This window comes from Equus caballus, chromosome 2 (genome assembly GCF_041296265.1).
Source record: "Equus caballus isolate H_3958 breed thoroughbred chromosome 2, TB-T2T, whole genome shotgun sequence".
Taxonomy (NCBI): domain Eukaryota; kingdom Metazoa; phylum Chordata; class Mammalia; order Perissodactyla; family Equidae; genus Equus; species Equus caballus.
The window spans coordinates 53,877,127-53,896,801 of NC_091685.1; the positions used below are offsets into that span (position 1 = coordinate 53,877,127).

The window sequence follows — 19,675 nt, forward strand, 5'->3', positions numbered from 1 at the left end:
GGAACAAATAAATAAGCATTTGGTTTGGGTACATTAAGTCTAAAATTATCATTATGGTAATTTCATGTGATTCTATAATTTTGAATATGTCAGTGATCTCCTATTACAAGTTATTTAAGGACCAGAAATGTAAAAAATTTATTTCTGCTTTTTGGTGAGGAAGATTGGCCCTGAGCTAACATCTGTTGCCAATCTTCCTCTTTCTTTTCTTTCTCCCCAAAGCTCCCCGATACATAGTTGTATATCCTAGTTGTAGGTCCTTTTAGTTCTTCTATGTGGGATGCTGCCTCAGCGTAGCTTGGTGAGTGGTATGTAGGTCTGCGTCCAGGATCCAAACTGGTGAACCCTGGGCCACCGAAACAGAGCATGCAAATGTAACCACTACACCACCAGGTCAGCCTCTACAATTTTTTTAAATGGCAATTTTTCTAATCACAATTTTTTGTTAAGGCATATAAAATAACACATTCATTATAGAAAATTTGGAAAATAAAAAAAAATACACAAAGGAAATAGAAATTGTTTGTAATGCCCCCTCTCACAGATAACCACTGTTATATCTCGCCTGCAGACAACAAATCCCATGCTGTGTTCTTGGAACATGGTCCTCAGTCACTAAAGGACCCTCAGAGGGGAGAGTTTCTCTGTCACCTGAGCTTTCAGAATCCAGCACCTTCCTTTGCTGGCTTCTCAGTCAGGACACATTTTCCATCCTGAAATCCAGACTGAAGGACCTCTCTGGAGGAACTTGCATCATGTAGTTTCTGAGCCTCGATTTCAACATCATTTTCATGTTGTCACTAAGGCCTTCCCAGGATGTGGTCCTGGAAAGTGGCCAGGCAGCTTCGTGCCTCCATGCCCTGTGATGCTACCTGGGACACCACAGAGGGCAGTTAGAAATGGCTTGAGCACAAACGGTCCTGGAGACCACACAGGGCCCTCTGATGTCTCACCAGATCTAGTGTCAGATACAGTAGTACCAACTAATGGCTCGATGACTGATAAAATGGTATTTAGATAAAGACAGCTCAGAGAGATTTAAAGGTGACTTCTCAAAAAGAGAGGCCGACAGATTATGGAGAAAAATGGAGAACATATAAATTTCAAATTCCTTCAGTCGTGGAACAAGTATGGATAAGAGCCTCGTCTCTGGTCAGAGCTGGGCAAGGAGCTGAGGCAGGTCTGAGCTGGCCCCTGCCCTACGAGCAAGCCATCTTGTATGTGTAATCCTCAGGAAGACAGACTTTTCCATGCCTCTGAGAGCTCGTTTGCTGAGAGGGAAGGGCCACTTATTAAGCATTCAGACACTGGCGCTCCAGCAGATTGTCGAGGCCATGGGCTATGAAGCCAAATAGCCTGGGGTCGTGCTCTGCCAATTATTAGCAAGTCACTCAATGAACCTTTCTGAGTGTCAGTTTCCTCACCTGTAGAATGGGGATGATAAAAGCCCACAAAACTGTTGAGTTCTTAAGAAGTACTCAGTAAATAGTAGCATTTGTGTGTTTGTGTGTGTGTGTGTGTGTGTGTGTGTGTGTAACTGTCAAGTATTCAAGGTCAGCAGCATCGTCCCATCTTCATATGAGGAAATTGAGGTGCAAAGGGTTAAATGATGTGCCCAAGGTCAGAACAAGGCACTGGGATCAGACTCATTAACATTAGCCCTGAGTTCTTACGACTGTTTTCCAGGAGCCAAGCAGTACTCAGACTGGGCGGGAGAGAATGGGGTCTCTTACAGGCACAACTTGGAGAAGGGAATTGAAGGAGAAATAGACTGGCTTCTCGCGCTGGATTTCCTTTCCATTGGATTGTTGTGACCAAGAAAGATAACCTCTTTTCTGAACTTTAATAGGTAGCTCCAGAGCCTTCCACCTTGTGCCCTCCCCTCCAGGCCATACAGCTATCCTATGACATTGCTCAGCTTAAAAGTCCTTCCTGGCTTCTCACTTCACAGGAGAGGGACTCCACACTGCTGTCACAATCTGGCACTAACCTAATTTTCCAACCTTCAAGTGTCCTGCTTTCCAGGCAAACTGAGCCATTGCTAATCCCTGTGCACATCCAGGGCCTTCCAGCTCTGCCTCCCTGCCCTCCCCTGACTATAGGACAATCATTTTCTACTCTGTGGTCTTTGTTTTTCAAATGAACATCCATCCCCCAGGGCGCTGGGCATTCTTTGAGGAAGGATCCACTTATAATTCATGTGCTCCTAGTTACACCTCTAGTAATTCCACTAGCAATGAAGATGGGGACTTTGATATAGTAGGCAACAATGAATACTTGTTGAAAAAAATGACATAAATAATACTGTTAGCAATAACAATAAGCTAAGAGTTATTAAGTGTGAACTATGTCCCTGACACTCCTCAAAATGCTTCACACGCATAACTCATTTAATCCTCACAACCACTGTGAGGGGCAGCTTCCGACAGGCTCCTGTGGATCCCTCGCGCCTTCTGGCAGTCACACCATGTCTAATCCCCTCCCCTGAGTGTGGGCTGGACCTGGTGACTTACTTCTAATGAACAGAATACACAAAAGTGATAGGATGCCACCTCTGAGGTTAGGTGACAAAAGCCTAGGACTTCCGGCTGGCTGGCACTCTCTCTTTTCCTCTCCCTTGCTCTCTCTGATCATCAAACTGACATGCCGCGAGCTGCCTTACGCAGAGATCCACATGGCGAGGGACCATGGGAAGCTCCTGGCCAACAGCGTGGGAGTAACTGAGAGCTGGTACTCAGACCCAACCATCGGAAAGCAACTGTATCCTGACAACACCGTCTTGAGTGAGCTTGGAACCTGACCCACCTCAAGCCTTCAAGTAAATGCAGCCACAGCTGAGCCCGTGACTGCAGCCTTGAGAGAGGCCCAGAGCCAGAGGACCCACATGGGCTGTGCCTAAGCTCTTGACCCACGAAAACTGTGAGATGGTAAATGTTGTTTTTCAAGCCACTGAGTTTTGGGGTAATATGTTACACAGCAATAGATAGCCAATACAACCACTTAAGTACTCTTACTACCCCATTTTGTAGATTAGTAAAGCAAGGCCCAGAATGGTTCAGCAACTTCATGCAAATCATGCAGCTCATAAGCAGCAGAGCCAGGATTTGACCCAAGGCAGTCTGGCTCCAGAATCTTCACTCTCGGTCCCTATGCTATAAGAATGGAGGGATGAACAGTTGGATGGTATTCTCCTTTCCCTAGCTGGAGGGGCCTGGTGCTCACCCCTGAAGGAGCCAAGGGAAGTGGCAATCTCACTATTAACCTCATCAAACTGTACCATCAGCCCAGACAGAGCATTTTACCAACAAGTAGCCTCTGCAAGAGTGTCCACGTCTAATGCCTGGGTGGGAGGCGCGTGAACAAGGAGTGGGAACAGATTGCATGAGGCAAGGACAGATGCCATAATGCAACAGTGGCAAGCCGCGTATCTCACCATATGAAGTTAGGGTATAGGTAACTATTCTCCGTCTCCCTCAAAAGAATGTAAAGTCCTCAAGCAAAGAATTTCGTATTATTAATTTTCACATCCCTAGTGCCTCGTAGGGGCTTGTTGTATAAAGGGTGCTGGTAGAAAGGGTGTCATATAAATGGCGTCCCTATTAAAGGAATGATTGAGTGAATAAATGAAACAAAAAAATGAACGAATGGATGGATGAATGAAGTGAGTTTATGATGACATGGATATATTTAACCATGAGCTTCTTTAATATCTAATTCATGTATAAAGTGATTTTTTTCAAAGGCCAAAACACTTCCTTCACTTTAAAACAATTAGAGGAAGGGGAAAAGGAAACTAATATTAATTGAGCAATTATGATGTTCCAGGCCTTGTCCTCAAATTGTGTTTAATCGCCACAACAGTTTGACTGTCCAATTTCCATTTTGCAAAGGGGAAACTGAGGCTCAGACTGCTCATGGGTCTGCCCAGAGTTACACAGAGTGCCAGATATCCGAATCCGTCATTTCAGACTCCAAAGGCCATTCCTATGCTGGTCCCGCCATTCATGCCTGCTAGATGAACGGGTTGGGAAAGGGAGGGTGCCCATGTTTAGGATGAGAGTCCCCCGTCCGTCTGTCGTCGTCGTCCCCCCTCTGGCCCCCGGTCTGTCACCGACAGTGAGAGTGCCGTCCATTTATGCGTTCAGTCCACAGGACTGCCACTGCAGCACTGCTCCACGCTCTGGGGGCAGCACATTTGCTTGGGGTTGGAGCTGGGATGGAGCTCTGCTCCTGGGAGCTCAACACAGGTGCCTGGACTCAGAACGTGTGACCGTGCTGGCGCTCACACTGAGTAATCAGCTGGTTTTCCCAGGCTCCCAGATGATCTGAAATGGGGCCATCTGCTCCTTCTCAGTACATGGCAAGCTTAAGTTCAAGCTCATGCTATGGCAAGGCCTTCATTTCCCTTAGGCAAAAAGAAGGGAAAGGGCATGAAACTGCAGTGTCTGCAGTGTGCCAGCCTGGTACATGCACACTGCCTCCTTCAATAATGGCCTGTGCTGCTGAGTTACCACCGCGTTCATTTTATGGAGGCGAAGCTGACCCTCAGAGAGGCGAAGGGACTTGCCCCAGGTCACAGCCAGGAAAAGAGGAGCTGGAATGAAATGAGGCCACCCAGCTCTAGAGCACAGACTCTTCACCCCACTGCTGCACTGTCCACTGACTGCTCTGCAAAGCACTTTTGTGCACATACACACACACACACACACATGCACACATGACCATGCTGCCACTCCCACCAGCTCTGCACAGGTAGACTGCAGGGCTCCCACCAGGGTCCCCACCAGCCCAGGAAGATAGCACTATTTCTGAATGAATTCAGCTAGAAGCCTCCATATGGCCAGGATCTCAGAACCTCCCTGTCTCAAATATCTATTCCAGACGGAAAAGTGCCCCAAACCCTGTGTTCCGAAGACTTTGGGCCCATGGTATGGAAGCACGAGAGATGCTCTAAAGGAACACTAAACCAGTAGCAACTCACATGTGGATGTGGCCGGTATATAACGTAAGTAATGACTAGCAGTAGTAACTATGATCACTAGCACTAATAAGTAGAGCTTTAGTTGGATAGTGACTAACCACCAGACACTATTCTATGTATCTCACCTGGATTAACCTATTAATTCCTCATAGCAACCTTGTTTTATGAATTTTAAAGTTGAGGAAATACAACGCACACAGGGGTTAAATAACTAGCCCAAAGTCACACAGCCAGTGAGAGACAGGAGCAGGATCTAAACCCAAGCAATTGAGATCTAGAATCTGCACTCTTAAATACTACATTATACTACTTATCATTGACATGAATACAGGAAGGAGGCGGTGTGTCAGAAAACAAAAACACGAATGAAATACTAACTGACAGCTGTCACTCAAACTCAGGGAAACAAGAGTGTATGGAGCAGAGGGGGTGATGAGGGAAAGGGGCAAATTGGGGGGCTCATGCCTCATCTGAGGGGGCAGCCACTGCTCATCCCCCCCTGCTTGCTGCCTTGTGGGAAGATGGCTGCTGTGTTTCCAGAGCGCCTGGTTTGCAGAGACACCAGATGCCCTGATCTGCAGTGGAATGTCTGGATGTTAAACGTCAGCACTGTGCTGGCCGTGCAGGACACACTGCAGGCCTCGTTTCCTTGCAGGCTGCCTGTGTGCAACTCATCCTCAGAACGAGCAGGTCTCAGGCCATGAGCCCTCCCCTTCATTAGGCAGTCCTGCCATCTCACTTAATTCTGATCTCGAGACTCTTCCTGACCCCAAGTTAAGATGTACCCCATCCCGCACCCACTCCGCTTCCTTCTCTCCCTGAAAGGGCCTCCACTTCTCCTGTAATCAGAGAGATTAATCCCTCTTCCCTCTGACAGCCCTCCACATATTTTGATCATTGGAATGATTTCTGAGCTGACATAAATCTGATCCCGTCTAACAAGAATGATAAAGGGGGCACCGTATTCACAGGTGGATTAGAGTAGCCGAGAGCCGCAGCCTCTGGGGCAGCTCAACAAGCCCCACCGGCCCCAGGGCTCCATGAAGCCGGGCACAGAGGCCTTGAGCCACACACTCCCCATCCCCTTCGGGGATCCCGACTCCACCACTGAGCCAGCTGTCTCAACCTTATCTTTCCCCTCTTCTCGCCTGAATCCAGGAGGTGATTCTCACATTAACTCACCCAAATGAAGGCAAACTAGTGATAACTTTATTAGGATTTTTGCAGGAAACGGGCTAAAGAGAAACACACCAAAACCCTAATCATGCTTATCTCCTGCTAAGAGAGAAGATTTGTGGGCAATTTTGCTAACTTTTCCTTTTGCTATTCCTAATTTTCCTAAAAGCACATTGTAGGATTTCTATCATAAGTCCGTAATAAGTGAAATAATAAAATATTTTGAATTTCCGATTTTAAAATAAGAACTATAAAATCCAGTTCTTGCTCTGGACCAGTGGTTCTCAAACTTGAGCCTGCACCAGAATCACCTGGAGAGCTTGTTAGAGCTTAGATTTCTGGAGCCCAACCCTAGAGTTTCTGAAGCTGCAGGGCTGGGGAGGAGCCCAGAAGTTGTGGTTCTAGAAAGCTCCCAGGCTACGGTGATGCTGCAGGTCCGGGACCACTGCTCTGGAACATTCTGAATATACTCACCAAAGTTAGGTAAGGGCAGCTTCAGCCTCCAGTGTCTGCCCAGACACTTCACCTCAGAACCGGAGCCTTTACTGAGCTGGTTCCAGGGGGCTCTACACAACACGTTCCAGGTATATCCACCTCTCCACTGCCACCCAGTACATCTCACATTCAGGTAGAACTGGGCGGGCATGTGTTACAAGACCGTCTCCCTGCCACCAGACTACCCACCTTCCCAGAACAGAAATGGAGGGCAGTGATGGAATTCTCACCTCTAGCCAACGGGTAATTTCACTGCAACTTTCAGATGCTCATCATCTGGTCACCCCCCAGTCAAAAACCAACCTGTCCAGCTGCTGGCCTACCTGCAGGAGCTCATGCTACCTGTGGAGATAAAGAATCCAGGGGCAGGCCACCCACGGAGCACCCCAGGTCCAAGCCTGTGGGTAGGAACATGAGGCACAGTCTTCAAGGGAGGAAGAGGCTTGATGCTCCAAGTGGTAGAGCCGCTCCACTGGGCCCTGTCAGGAGTCAGAGGATGCTTTCACGGGCTTATTTTGGAGAAATACGCTGGTCTCACCAGCCCTCTAATGGGGAAGAATTATAACATTATTGCACAGTGAGAGGCAGATAAGCATGGTGGTGAAACATGCAGGCAGTGACGTCAGAACTGAATGAGTTCAACATACCCAGCTGTATGACGTTCTAGTCATGTGACCTGGAGGATGGCCCTGAACGTCCTTGGGCCTCAGTTTCTCCATCTGCAAAATAGGTATAATCCTGCCATTTTAATGGATTACTACGAAGATTCAGTGAGTTGCCCCACATACTACATTTAGAATAGTGCCATGGCACATGGGAGGCACTCATAAATGTTAGCTGCCATTTTCCAAAACAGGGGCACACTGTTAAATTTAATAATATAGACAGGGAAGTACTTGTAAAGAGTTCTGTATGTAAAAAGACATGATGTTGCAACCAAGTATACTAGTAAATATCTTGTTCATTATGATTTTGAGTAAAGAATAAATGCTTCAAGCCAGTACAGGTAGGTAAGCATGACATGGAGAGTGAGAAGGAAATTTTGGTTAACAAGATATTTGAAGAAACAGGCATGATATAAAAGGAAAGGACTCAGCAAGGAAGAGTTTTGCGGAAGACAGCAATGGAGCTCATGGATGGAAGGGTCAGAGCTATTCACAGAAGGAAATGCATGTGCCCGTGGACTCAATGACTTACTTCTTGGGCATGAAATATCCCAACTCGGGAATCCACACTGCCTCACTCGTTCTGATTAGGGACGTCCCTGTGTGGCAGGAGTTCTGGCCCTGGAGATAGCAGAGCCCCTCTGCTCATGGCTTCGTGAGTGGACTTGCCTGGCAAAGGATCCGGGATGCTGAAGTTAACATCCACTACCTCTGCTGCACCTCCTTCAAAAGGGGCCAGCCTCCCAGACACGCTGATGGGGATCTTCCACCTCCAGCTCCCCAGCTCCTTTATACACCGAACGCAATGTGCATCTCTAGAGCTGAACTACCACCTTCTTTTAACGATGTGCATCTCTAGAGCTGAACTCCCACCTTCTTTTATCTGTTACAATGTCCCCCGTGAACCTGAGTGTCTTCAGCACAGAGATTCTGCCTGATTCATTGTAATGCACCTAGTGCTTAGCCTTTTGCCTTGCACATAGCAGCTACTTATTAGCTATTTGTGGAATAGATGAAATAAAAGGAATAAATGGTTAAGTGATATATACGAACATCATGTAATCGTTACAACATATCATCAAGAAAACTGGCAAGATGAAATAATGTTTATAAGCTAATGTTACATAGAACTACAGGAAGCAAGGTGATGTGTATGCTCTGATTGAATTGATGGGGAAATATTTCCTTCTGGGCTGAAGCTGGAAAAGGAACGTAGAAGAAGCGTTGTACTGAACAATTATCCCTTACTAAGCAGCAGGACTCATGAGCATTAAAAGTCCAAGCTCTCAAGCCAGCTTCCTTGGGATCAAAACTCTACTCCACCATTTCTAGCTGTGGGACTTCGGGCAGGTATATAAGTATGCCTCAGTTTCCTCTTCTGCAAAGTGGAAGATCATAGGGCTGCATGAGCGTTTTGTAAGTTGAAACATGTCCGGCACTTAAAACAGTGTCTGTCACAATGCTGCATACATTTTTAAGATGAGAGGATTGGGGACATTTCTTTTTAATGCTCTTTAATTTTGTTATATCGGATGGTCCATTTTCAAGGGCACTCATGAAATCCTGCCCACAAAGAACACCAAATCACCTCGCCAGCTCCTCCTCCCCCAACGCGAGATTAGCCGACCTCCAGCAAGGCTGTCCTCACTCAACCAAAATACCTTCAGGTCTGCAAAGGACAAGGATGTAGAGCTACAACGGGAGGACGTTTGCCTCCAGCATTACAGCACTAAGTTCTTTGATGATTTCAAGAATAAAACGCAGACGGAATCCCTGTGGATACACACTGTTGTGTCAAACTCACTGATGGTATCTGGTCTATCTAGGAATGGGAAATTCACAGGTCGGGCAGAGGCAGCAAGAACAGCTAGAGATGGGCAGTTGGAGGGCAAGTTTGAGGTCCAGCTGTACCAATAACTGGCTGAGGTTTCTTTTTCTCAGACTATAGTGGGAATATTCCCAATATTGCGGGGCCATATGTGCCAAGACTGTACAGAGGGGCAGGAGTTTAGATAGTCGATCTGAGACACTAATTAAGGAGGGGGTGGAAAGGCTAGAAGCTAGAGTAGAAGGTAAATCATGGCGGCAGACATGGATGTTCAGCAATCAGGAGCACGAAGAACTGGAGTTGGGCAGAGAAGCGGCAGACACCCTCAGCCTTGCACGGGGAACGGTCCTGGTTCATGAGTGAAATCTGGAAACTCAAGATTCAAGCTGCTGCATCTCCCTGCTTGCAATGTGGGGTCCAGGGGTGATGCCAAAGTGATATACATCAAGAAAGTGATTTTGCATCGGTTCAGAAGCCCACCGTTGCTTTCTAGACTGGACTTGATTTTTATTCCTTTTGCTACTGCTGCCCTGGAACTTATCCCTGGCTTACTCTCTGTTTTGGTATAACTATGCTTTCCTCTGCATCCCAGATGGGAGGAGGAAGAGAGAAGTAATAGCAGTACTCTTAGCAGGTTTTGAGTACTTAGTAGTGCTAGACGCTGGACTAAGCACATAAGTGATGCTGTATGTATTAACTCGTTTAATCACAACAACTCTATGAGACAGTGTGAGAGATTCTGAGCGTTCACCAGTGACACCTCCACATCTCCCAGCCTGCCTCGGCTTGGTTGGCCATGTAGCTTGTTCTGAATGGAGCAGAACAATGCATGCCGCTCCAGGCTGAGATGGATAAGTATCCATCTTGATGCCCCCCATGTTTTCAAGGCTGGACTTTAAGATTAAGGATTCCAGAGTAGTGGAGCCAAATGATGGACATGGCTGGATCCCTGAGTTATTGCTTCAAGGAGAGACATCCAGGAAAGATGTGAGACCTCCATCAGTTTGTATGAGCAAGAAATATTTATTGCTGTTAGGCACTGATATTTGCTTTTGTTTTTTTAATGGAAGCTAGCATGAACTAATTACCCTGACAAAAACAGGTGGAGACTGTTGTCATACTCACCTTACAGATGAGAACATTGAGGCAAAAGAGGATAAGTAACATGTCCAAGGTCACAAAACCAGTGAGTGGCAAGGCTGAGACTGAGCCCACGTCCATCGGGCTTTGGGAATCTGTTCTTCCTTTTTTTCCCTCACCTTGTTCATAGTTTTGGTGGCTCTGTTCACATTTTCCAAGATGGATTTCATCTCGAACCAGTTCCCAGAGTTGACGTGAGCCCCACTGGGGGACTCACTCCTTTTTGTCCTCCCCGGATGTATATGAGAGCTGCCCACATCAGAAATTATACTGAAGATGCTACTGAGTGTGTTCAAGAACTATTTGTCTGCAATTCCCTTCTTTTTCTAATCACATACTACAATCACACCTGGCTACAGAGAGAATTAGTAACCAAAAATCTTGCAAGTTGTCTAAAAGCCTAATGAGTTTTATTTTCTAAATGTCAACAACATCATCATACCTTGCATACCTGTTCTTCACAGTTTACAGAGAAAATATACATACACAATTAGGAGCTAGAAGGTGGTACAGCAAAAAAGTTAAGGGCATGCACTTGTTAAGTCAGGGAAAACTATCTTTCTGTCCAACTCTTTCATTTACTTACTGTGTGACCAGAAACAATTCACATAACCTCTCTGTGTATCAATTTACTCCTTCTTTTTTTTTTTTTTTTGTTGGTGAGGAAGATTAGCCCTGAGCTAACATCTGCCACCAATCCTCCTCTTTTTGCTGAGGAAGAGTGGACCTGAGCTAACATCTGTGCCCATCTTCCTCTATTTTATATGTGGGACACCTGCCACAGTATGGCTTGATGAGCAGTGCATAGGACCACGCCCGGGATCTGAACCTGAGAACCCCGGGCCGCTGAAGTGGAGTGCACAAATTTAACCGCTACACCACCAGGCTGGCCCTTACTCCTTCTTTATAACAGAAATTTATGTTGTTAGGTTGCTCTGATAATTCAGTAAAATAATACTTCGGATTCCTAGGTTTGAACTGGAGTAAGCTGGAGTGAAAAAAGCAGTGGGCACAGACATATTGCCCCTTCCCCTGGGTAAGAAACATATTCTGTGTAGTTATTATTAATTCTGATTTTTATTGTTCCTGGAGGACAGGAAACACATCATGTTCATCTCTGTAGGCTCATTGTCTCTCAAAGAGTATGGGGTAAAATACGTGTTCAGTGACTGCTTTTGAAAGTGATGAAAGAATAAACCACACGGAGAGAAACCACACAAGGAATAATATGACCAGAAAAGCAGAGCAGGCGGAGGTCACACCACACTAGACATAGTAAGCATGCCCACATCAGGGCTAGCTTGGGGAGCAGAAGCCTTCATCCTTCCCCTTGCTTCTTACCACCACTCAACACTCCCCCAGCTCCCACACAGAAGGAATAGTGTGCATTTGACAGACTCCGGGACACCTATGGGGCACATTTGCTATGGAGGTCCTGGCTGCGCACATACTAACAGATGAGCTCAAGAGACTGGATCTTGATCTCTTCTTTCTTCCAACCATGCAGAAGATGGAAGATGCAGTAAATTGTCCCAGGGGCTGCTCTGAGGTCAGTGCTTTCTCTTGTCCTTCTATGGGTTAAAATTTGTCTCTTTTGGACTGCAGGAAGGGGAATCGGGGGGGTGAGGAGAGAACAGGCCAAGCGCTTCAGCTTGATTCTCCGACATCCACAGCAGGAGTCTGGGGATTAAGCCCAGTTGGCAGGTGTCTCCCAGGTTTCCTTGGACAGGCTTCTCTCCATTCATATTTTCTTCGGGAGCTCATGGGGAGGGGTGTTGGGCTGGGCAAGGCAAGTTAATAAAACCTCACTCCGATTTTTAACATTTATTATCTCATTTTCAACTCCTGACCACTCAGCATTTTGCTAATATTACTAGAATGCTCCCCGTTATAAGACCTGGAGGCCCAGGCTCTGATATCTCACATCATGGGGCCACAGTCACAGGGCAAGTTTGTAGCCAAAGTGGGCATGTAACTCCGGCCTTCAGACTCCAAACCCAAACAATTCCAGGCATAGTTCCTCCAGGGCAAGGCAGACCAGGGGGCTTATTCTAATGGTCTCATGGACCCACTGGAGAATGACCCCCCTCCCATTTATTTTATCTAGAAGCAAAGTAGTACTTGAGAAACAACTGTAACCATGAATCCCACAGGATCACATCAGGTGTTGGGTTGAATTCTGATGGTGTACATTTTCTGCTGTCCTTCATAATGCCTATCTTTTAGGTCGTGCCTCCCTCTCCCCAGACAGGTACCCTTTCTCTGGGTTCCTGGAGTAGATTGTATTGCCAAAGGTGGCAGCAGCAACAGCTCCTGTTCCAGAGGCTCTTCAGCAACGTGATCTTGTCAGTCCCCCATCAAGAGATGGAGTCGATTTACCTGTCCCTTGGCTCAGAGCTGGCCCTGTGACAGCTTCGACCAACAAAATATAGTAGAGTGACATTCTGGCGCCGCTAAGCTCGGACATTAAGAAGGCCCGGTAGCTTCTGCTTTTGTGCTTTGGAGGAAATCAGCCATCCTTCAAGAAGTCTGACTTCCCTGACACCGCAGGGCTGGGAGGAGCCAACACTAGCCACGAGACAAAGCCCCGTGCAGGAGCCGCCCTGCCACCGCTGGGCTCCAGCAGAAAGCCAGGAAGGGTTTGCCAGCCTGGTGAGTGAAAGCATCCTAGAAGAAGATGCTCCAGCCCTGATGAGCCAGCGCTGTGGACGCTGCACAGATCAAAAGAAAGTCTGCCTAACTGCATTCTGCTCAAATTGCAGAATCATAAACAAAAATATGATTGTTATCCTTTAAGCCACTAAATTTCAACGAGGTTTGTTATGCAGCAGAGGTGGCCCAGAGTTCCCACGGCATTTGTCCCATCAGAGTAGTTATTATTCTGAACATTTATTACTGTCATATTATCTGTCTCTCTCCCTAAATTGACTCCCCAGGGCTTGGTTCCTGTGGAGTACCCAGAGTCTAGAACGGCGCCTGGCACACAGGAGGCCTGCAAAGACTCCTTGTGGAAAGAGGTGCATGGTGACTGTGAGGGGGCTCCACTTGGGCTGCCCTGCAGCCCACATGCCTGCGGTCATGCTACCTGGCTGCGCGTGGAATGAGACCTCCTAATCTAAGGAGTCCCTCTGTCTGTCTCCACATTGCAGATCTCACAGTAGGCTCCGAGAAAAGACTTTTGTTGTCAGTGCTGTCGAGTCACTTCTGACTCCTCCCGCCCCTGTGGACTGCAGAGCAGAACCCTGCCCTGGTCTTTTTGCGGCATCCTCTCACCTTCTGGCGCTCTATCAGACTATGCTCTGCTGCTATTCATAGGGTTTTCCTGGCCAATGTTTTTGGAAATTCTTTCTAGTCTGTCTAGTCTGGAAGCACCACTGAAATCTGTCCACCATGGGTGACCCTGCTGGTGTTTGATACACCAGTGGCCAAACTTTCAGCATTCCAGCAACACACGCCACCACCAACAGATGAGTGGTGTGGTTCTCTGACCAGGAAACGAACCGGGCTGTGGCAGTGACAGTGTTGGATCTTAACCACTTAGACTACCCAGGCTGGCGGAAAACGCTAAACTTAGCCAAATGACAAGCTTCTTTTCTTCATGTGGTTGTTTTTGATTTAAAGTGCTTGTGTTAAGAGAGCAGGGGAAGGTTCTGGGATTTTTCATAGGCTACAGAGCTGAAGATAAAATTTAATTAAACAGATCCCTGCAGTGGTGTGCCCACTGCTCCGAATCGAGTGCAATCATTTTCCTTTCCTGGCCTTTACTGGAGAGGATGCAGCGGAAGGTGCTCAAGTTGGTGATGTGCTGTGTGACTGACACTCAGGAGGGCTTCTCTCCAAAGGAGGAATCAGAGACCAGCTCTGACCACAGAGTATTCCAGAGTCCACATTCTCCAACCTCCTCCCGTCCTCACCATTACTAACCCCAAAGGGACTCTGATCTTCTCTCGACTGAAATATTGCTAGACCCTCCTTGCCTCCAGTTTCACTCCAGTGCAACACCAAACCCACGCTTAAACCAGATGTCCTCTTTTTGTAAAGACACAAACCTAATCCCCCCATCCTCTTGCTTCTGGAAGGCGTCCACGGGTCATCAGAGTATTCCATATTCTAGCCTTACCATTCCCTCCTTGCCTCTCCCTTTCCCTAGCTGAGGAGGGGCAGCTCTCCTAGTTTTGGCCAAAGAGACTTCACAGTTGGGGTCTAGGAAGGGTTTTACTCTACGAAGGAAAGAGAAGCAGGGCACGACCTGCCTCTTTCTCATGCCATGAGCATGGGGGTGTGTGAATGCGATGCTCAGACTTGAAGCAGCCATCAAAGGGCCATGAGGCAACAAATCAACACTGCAGGGGAAGGCAGGGGGAGACACAGGTTAAATACCTTTGGTGGTACTGTTACCACTGGTGGTACCCAGTGGTAGTATGTTTTTGCAATGAAAACTTTACTACTACTAATAAAACACTTACAGAACGAATTATAGAATGAATTAATGAGCCAAAGGGAAGCGGATACAACGCTTGTCTTAGATCAACCAAACTTTATTACCAGGGCCTGACCTCCCTGAAATGCTGCCATTTCTCCTTGAACAGGATTCTATAAACATGGAGGAAAGGCGAGCAACTTTTGGGAAGCAAAGCCTCACCTTAGCCCGGGTCTGCCACAGCCTTAAAATACGGGCGGGATTCTGCCAAGAACAGGGAAGAAGAGAAGATGGCTACGCAGAGGGATCCAGAAGCACAAAGGCATGGAGGTACTGCAGAGTGCTGGGAAGTTTAGTGTTGTCAGAACATAGGACACGCTGTTGCTTCTCTAACTCCTCCAGGTGACCTTCGTCACTCCTTCCTCCGTATAACACCTTAAAAAAGCACATGGCACACTGTCATATACTTGAGTCTATTTTTCCCCAAACACTGCAAGCTACAGTAGCATGTCCTATTCAGAGTGATATCATCTTCCACTCTCCAAGGCCTAAACATACTAACCACTCCAATAAATGCTTGTTGAATAAATACATGAATGACATTATCTCATTAGAAGTGCCCTGTGGGTAGAGCTACCACTAGGCAACCCCTAGTCAAACTCATAGAGCAGAGAGACCAGAGTGACGCCCACACAGGAGATAAATATAATTTGCATACTCATCTACTAACAGAGCCATTGTAAAGATGCCTAGTGGGAAACGCATTGTAGTGCTAACAGTAAAGGCAAATGCTTGAAACTCCAGACTTGTATGGGTTTCCTGGAGAAAAACTACCAGTGAATGAAAACTTGCACTAAGAGAAAAAAGATGCTTGCCAATTGCAGACTGGAAACTCATTCTGAAGGCTATAAAGCTACAGATGGGGTTTATCACACCTCTAGGACACTGTACAGAGCCTGTCTTATCTAGTCTTCTAGCCCAGAGCCATAATCTTCTGTAGCATCCCTGACCAGTTTGCAAACTAGCCTCTGTCTGAACAATTTTAGGGTAAACGCCACTGTGCTAGGGGCCAAGGGTACCTCAAGGTTGTCTGGTCCCAGGCTCAGCAGATCTGCAAGAGGAGCTTTGAGCGCCAAGGGAGGAATGTAGTAGCTTTTTCAGAAATGCCTTGTTCCGAGTCCCACCACGTGGACTACCTATCTCTGGCTCAGCCTTGGTTTTACAGAGTTTCCAGGTGAGGAGCTGCTATTGTCCCTTGCTACAAACCTCTGACTCAGCCCCTCACGTTGATTTTGTCTTTTTAGGACGATTAGGCCCGAGCTAACATCTGCCACCAATCCTCCTCTTTTTGCTGATGAAGACAGGCCCTGAGCTCACATCCGTGCCCATCTTCCTCTACTTTATATGTGAGGTGCCTGCCACAGCACGACTTAACAAGTGGTATGTAGGTCCGCACCCGAGGCCGCCCCCCAGGCAAACCCCAGGCCGCCAAAGCGGAACGTGTGCACTTAACTGCTGCGACACTGTGCTGGCCCCTCATGTTGATCTTTTTATGAAGACTATTTCACAAGCACATTCACTGCTTCATCCCATCCCAGCTTTCTGTCTTTGCCAAGACTTGGGCTCCCTGGCATTATACTGGATTCCTTCAATCATCTATAAAATAAGATTGCTAAACCTTTCACCAAGGCATAGTGATTAAGAGCTGGGGAACTGGGAACAGATGGATCAGGGTTTAAATCTTGGCTTTTACTTTATTTCTTTGCTCATTCATTCAATAAATGTTTTCTGACAGCTTGCCATGTATCAGTCACCTTACTAGGTACCAGGCAGTGAACAAGTCAGAAGGGTCACAAAGCTTACCTTGGTGTACATGTGTGTGTGTGGGAGGGTAATTAACAAAGGAGTGGGCTGACTGAAATGTCCCATATGTTCAGTGTGTGCTAATTACCTTTATTATCATTATTACTATTATTATTATTTGATGCATCATTTGGGATTAGATTTGGTTGTGAGTGACAGAAAGCCCAACGATGGCTTAAACAAGAGATTTTGTTCTTTGACATAAAGAGTCTGAAGGGAAGCCACCAGGCCTGGTGTGATGGCCCCATGGTCAGCAGGGACCAAGGCACCTTCTTTCCTTTTGCTCTGCCCTGCTCAAACTCTAGGTCTGCAGAAGTTGCCGGTGCCTCAACATCCCGTACGTACTGGCCAGTCCCAAACATGCCAACAGCTCCTGACCATAAGCACTTGAGACTCTCCACCCCTTTCTCAGCGCCGGCACAGTGTTCGGTCCACAGATGGAAGCCTGGTGGTGCCAGGGAAGTGATGCCCCCAGGAGCAGCCCTCACCCAACGGCAGACAGGCATTGGTGCATAAATACCTCAGCTCTTTGGCTTTTCGAGGAGAACATCTCTGGAGCACGTGCTACACAGTTTCCCAGAGTTCCCCAGCAGGGTGAATCCACCATAATTTGCTCATTAGCACACCCTATACCAGCCTCCTTCCCTTCCTATCTCACTCCCTTGTTCTCCCTACCAGTGCTTCCTGGGATCACTTGGCAAATAAAAAACTTGCTCTCAAATCTCTGCTTCAGAGTCTGTTCTTCAGGGGGAACCCAATCTAACATGTGGTCTAAGTTGGCCACGCATGCTCCACCCATCTCACCCACATTCCAGCCACCAGGAAGGTGCAAGTGGTGAAAAAGGGTGAGGCTCTTCCCTTTAAAGAATATTTCTTGGGAGTTCCACTGAATACCTCAGCTTACACGCCATTAGCCAGAATTTACATGGCTTCATTGGGTAACAAAGGAAGCTGGGAGATGTAGTTCTTCTTATGAGTGGTGATATGCCCTGCAAGAACAAGCATTCCATTACTAAGGAAGAAAGGGAACCCACCTCCAATAAACCAGCTTGTTAGCATCCAGGGGATGGACAGGCAGAGCCCTGTGGAGTAGGCAAGCACCCACAAGCAGGGGTTTGGGTTCCTGATGAACCACAATCCCAAAGCTCCTCCCTGAAAGCCTGTTGAGCCATCACACCTTGGTGCCTGCTTCCCCACCTGCTCCCCAACAGTCTAAGCATAACTTGCCTGGTCTCTCCCATCCTTGGAGGAAAGCCGAGACTTAGCTCCATCAAACCATGCCAGAATACAATTCGTATATTAAAATCATTCAAGCTGGCTTTTCCTTCACCTTAGTTTTAGATAAATAAGAAGTGCCACACCAGACCCCAGCCCTCCAAGGGCTTACGCGATTCATAAAGTGCCATGACAGATGCATTAAAAGGATGTAAGATGACACATGGCTAATGACAAGTGAGGGGACCAGAGGTGAAAGCCTCAGTGTTCTACGGACACCGCAAACTCACAGAATATCAGTGTTGCAGGGAAATGCGGGAGATTTACGAAGGCATCCACTGAATGCTGGCTGCATGCAGCAATGCGCTATCTATGAAGACATTTAAGCTTCCCAACGGCTCGATGAGGTTCGTTTCATTATTGGCTCCATTTTAAAGATGAAGAAACCAAGGCTTTGATAGATGGAATAACTTGCCCTCAGTCATACAGCCAGTAAGAGACTGAGAGTAATATTAAAAAATATATGAATAATAATAACGTATATTTTAATTCTTTTTTAATATGTTCCAGGCACCAAGCTGAGTGCCTTTCATGTTTATGCAGTGTAAGCCTCATAACAGCCCTTGAGTGAAACACAATTATTATTTCCATTTTAAAAATGAAGAAACTGAGACCGAGAGAGGTTAAAAAGCTAGAAAAGAGTGACACTAGCTTTAGGAGACCATCTTGTCCAACTGCCAAACAAACGCTTGACTCCCCTTTATGGAATGATGGCCATCATCTAAAAATGCCCAATATCACAGAAGGCACAGCCTCCTAACTCATCCATTCCTCTCCTGGAAGAAGTCAGCTGAACAGTCACTGTTTTTGAGCTTGCAGGGTGCAGAATTTGCCATCTCAAAATGTGTCTCTTTGGCTTGATTATTTTTAAGAACAAAAGACTCAGGAAGAAACTCTTCCCCTAACTGTCTAAAAGAATCTACGATGGAAGGCCTGTTCTAGGAAAGAGCTCTCCCATAGAGAACTATAGTATGATATGAACTAGGTGTGGTAGACAGGGAGGAACCCAGCAAGGCCCATTTGATCAGAGTCCTCCCCATGTCCCATTGTCTCTGCATGGCATGACAAACATTTCTTTACCAAACATTCTCTTTTCCATCTCCATGTGAATTGCCTTCCTCTCCCCTTTAAAGTTCCAAACCACTACTCTCAAGATCGTCTTTTGTTTTTAGCTGAAGATGGTATTTAAGGTGGTGGCTTCTGCCATTTTGGAGAGTTACTCATTTTTCCTGGGTTTCTCCCATGTATACACGTTATCAAACTTTATCTGATTTTCTCTTATTAATCTGTCTCATGTCAATTTAATTCTTAGACTGGCCAGAAGAACCTAGAAGGGTAGAGGAAAATTTCTTCCTCTGCTACCCTGGACCATGAGCTCCCCAAGGTAAGGACCATTTCTTATACTGAATAGCTTCCCCAGGACAGAGCTCAGAAAACTTCTTCTCTACAGGATTAGAGAGTACATATTTTCAGCTTTATGGCCCACGTCATCTCTGTCACAACCATTCAACTCTGCCATTGTAGCCAAATGTAGCACCTAGCAGACAATATGTGAACAAATGGCCATGGAGGTGCTCTAAGAAAACTTTATTTATGGACACTGAAGTGAGAATGTCACAGGAATTTCATGTATCACAAAATATTATTCTTCTTTTGATTTTTTCCAAACTCTTAGAAATGTAAAAGCCATTCTTAGCTCGTGGGCTACACAGAATCAGGCAGCAAGCGATTTGACTCACAGTCCATAGAGCACCGACCCCTGGACTGGGATCTAGAGGAGTATCTGGACAAAACTGGCATCAGGAGGCCTGGTTTTCCTTCCCACTTACCAA

At 46.6% G+C, this 19,675-nt stretch overlaps 1 pseudogene; it reads left to right on the forward strand.

Moving 5' to 3' along the window:
- Nucleotides 1-2,674: 2,674 nt before the first annotated feature.
- LOC138923123 (transcriptional protein SWT1-like) overlaps nucleotides 2,675-19,675 on the forward strand; it is a 67,558-nt pseudogene continuing 50,557 nt past the window's right edge.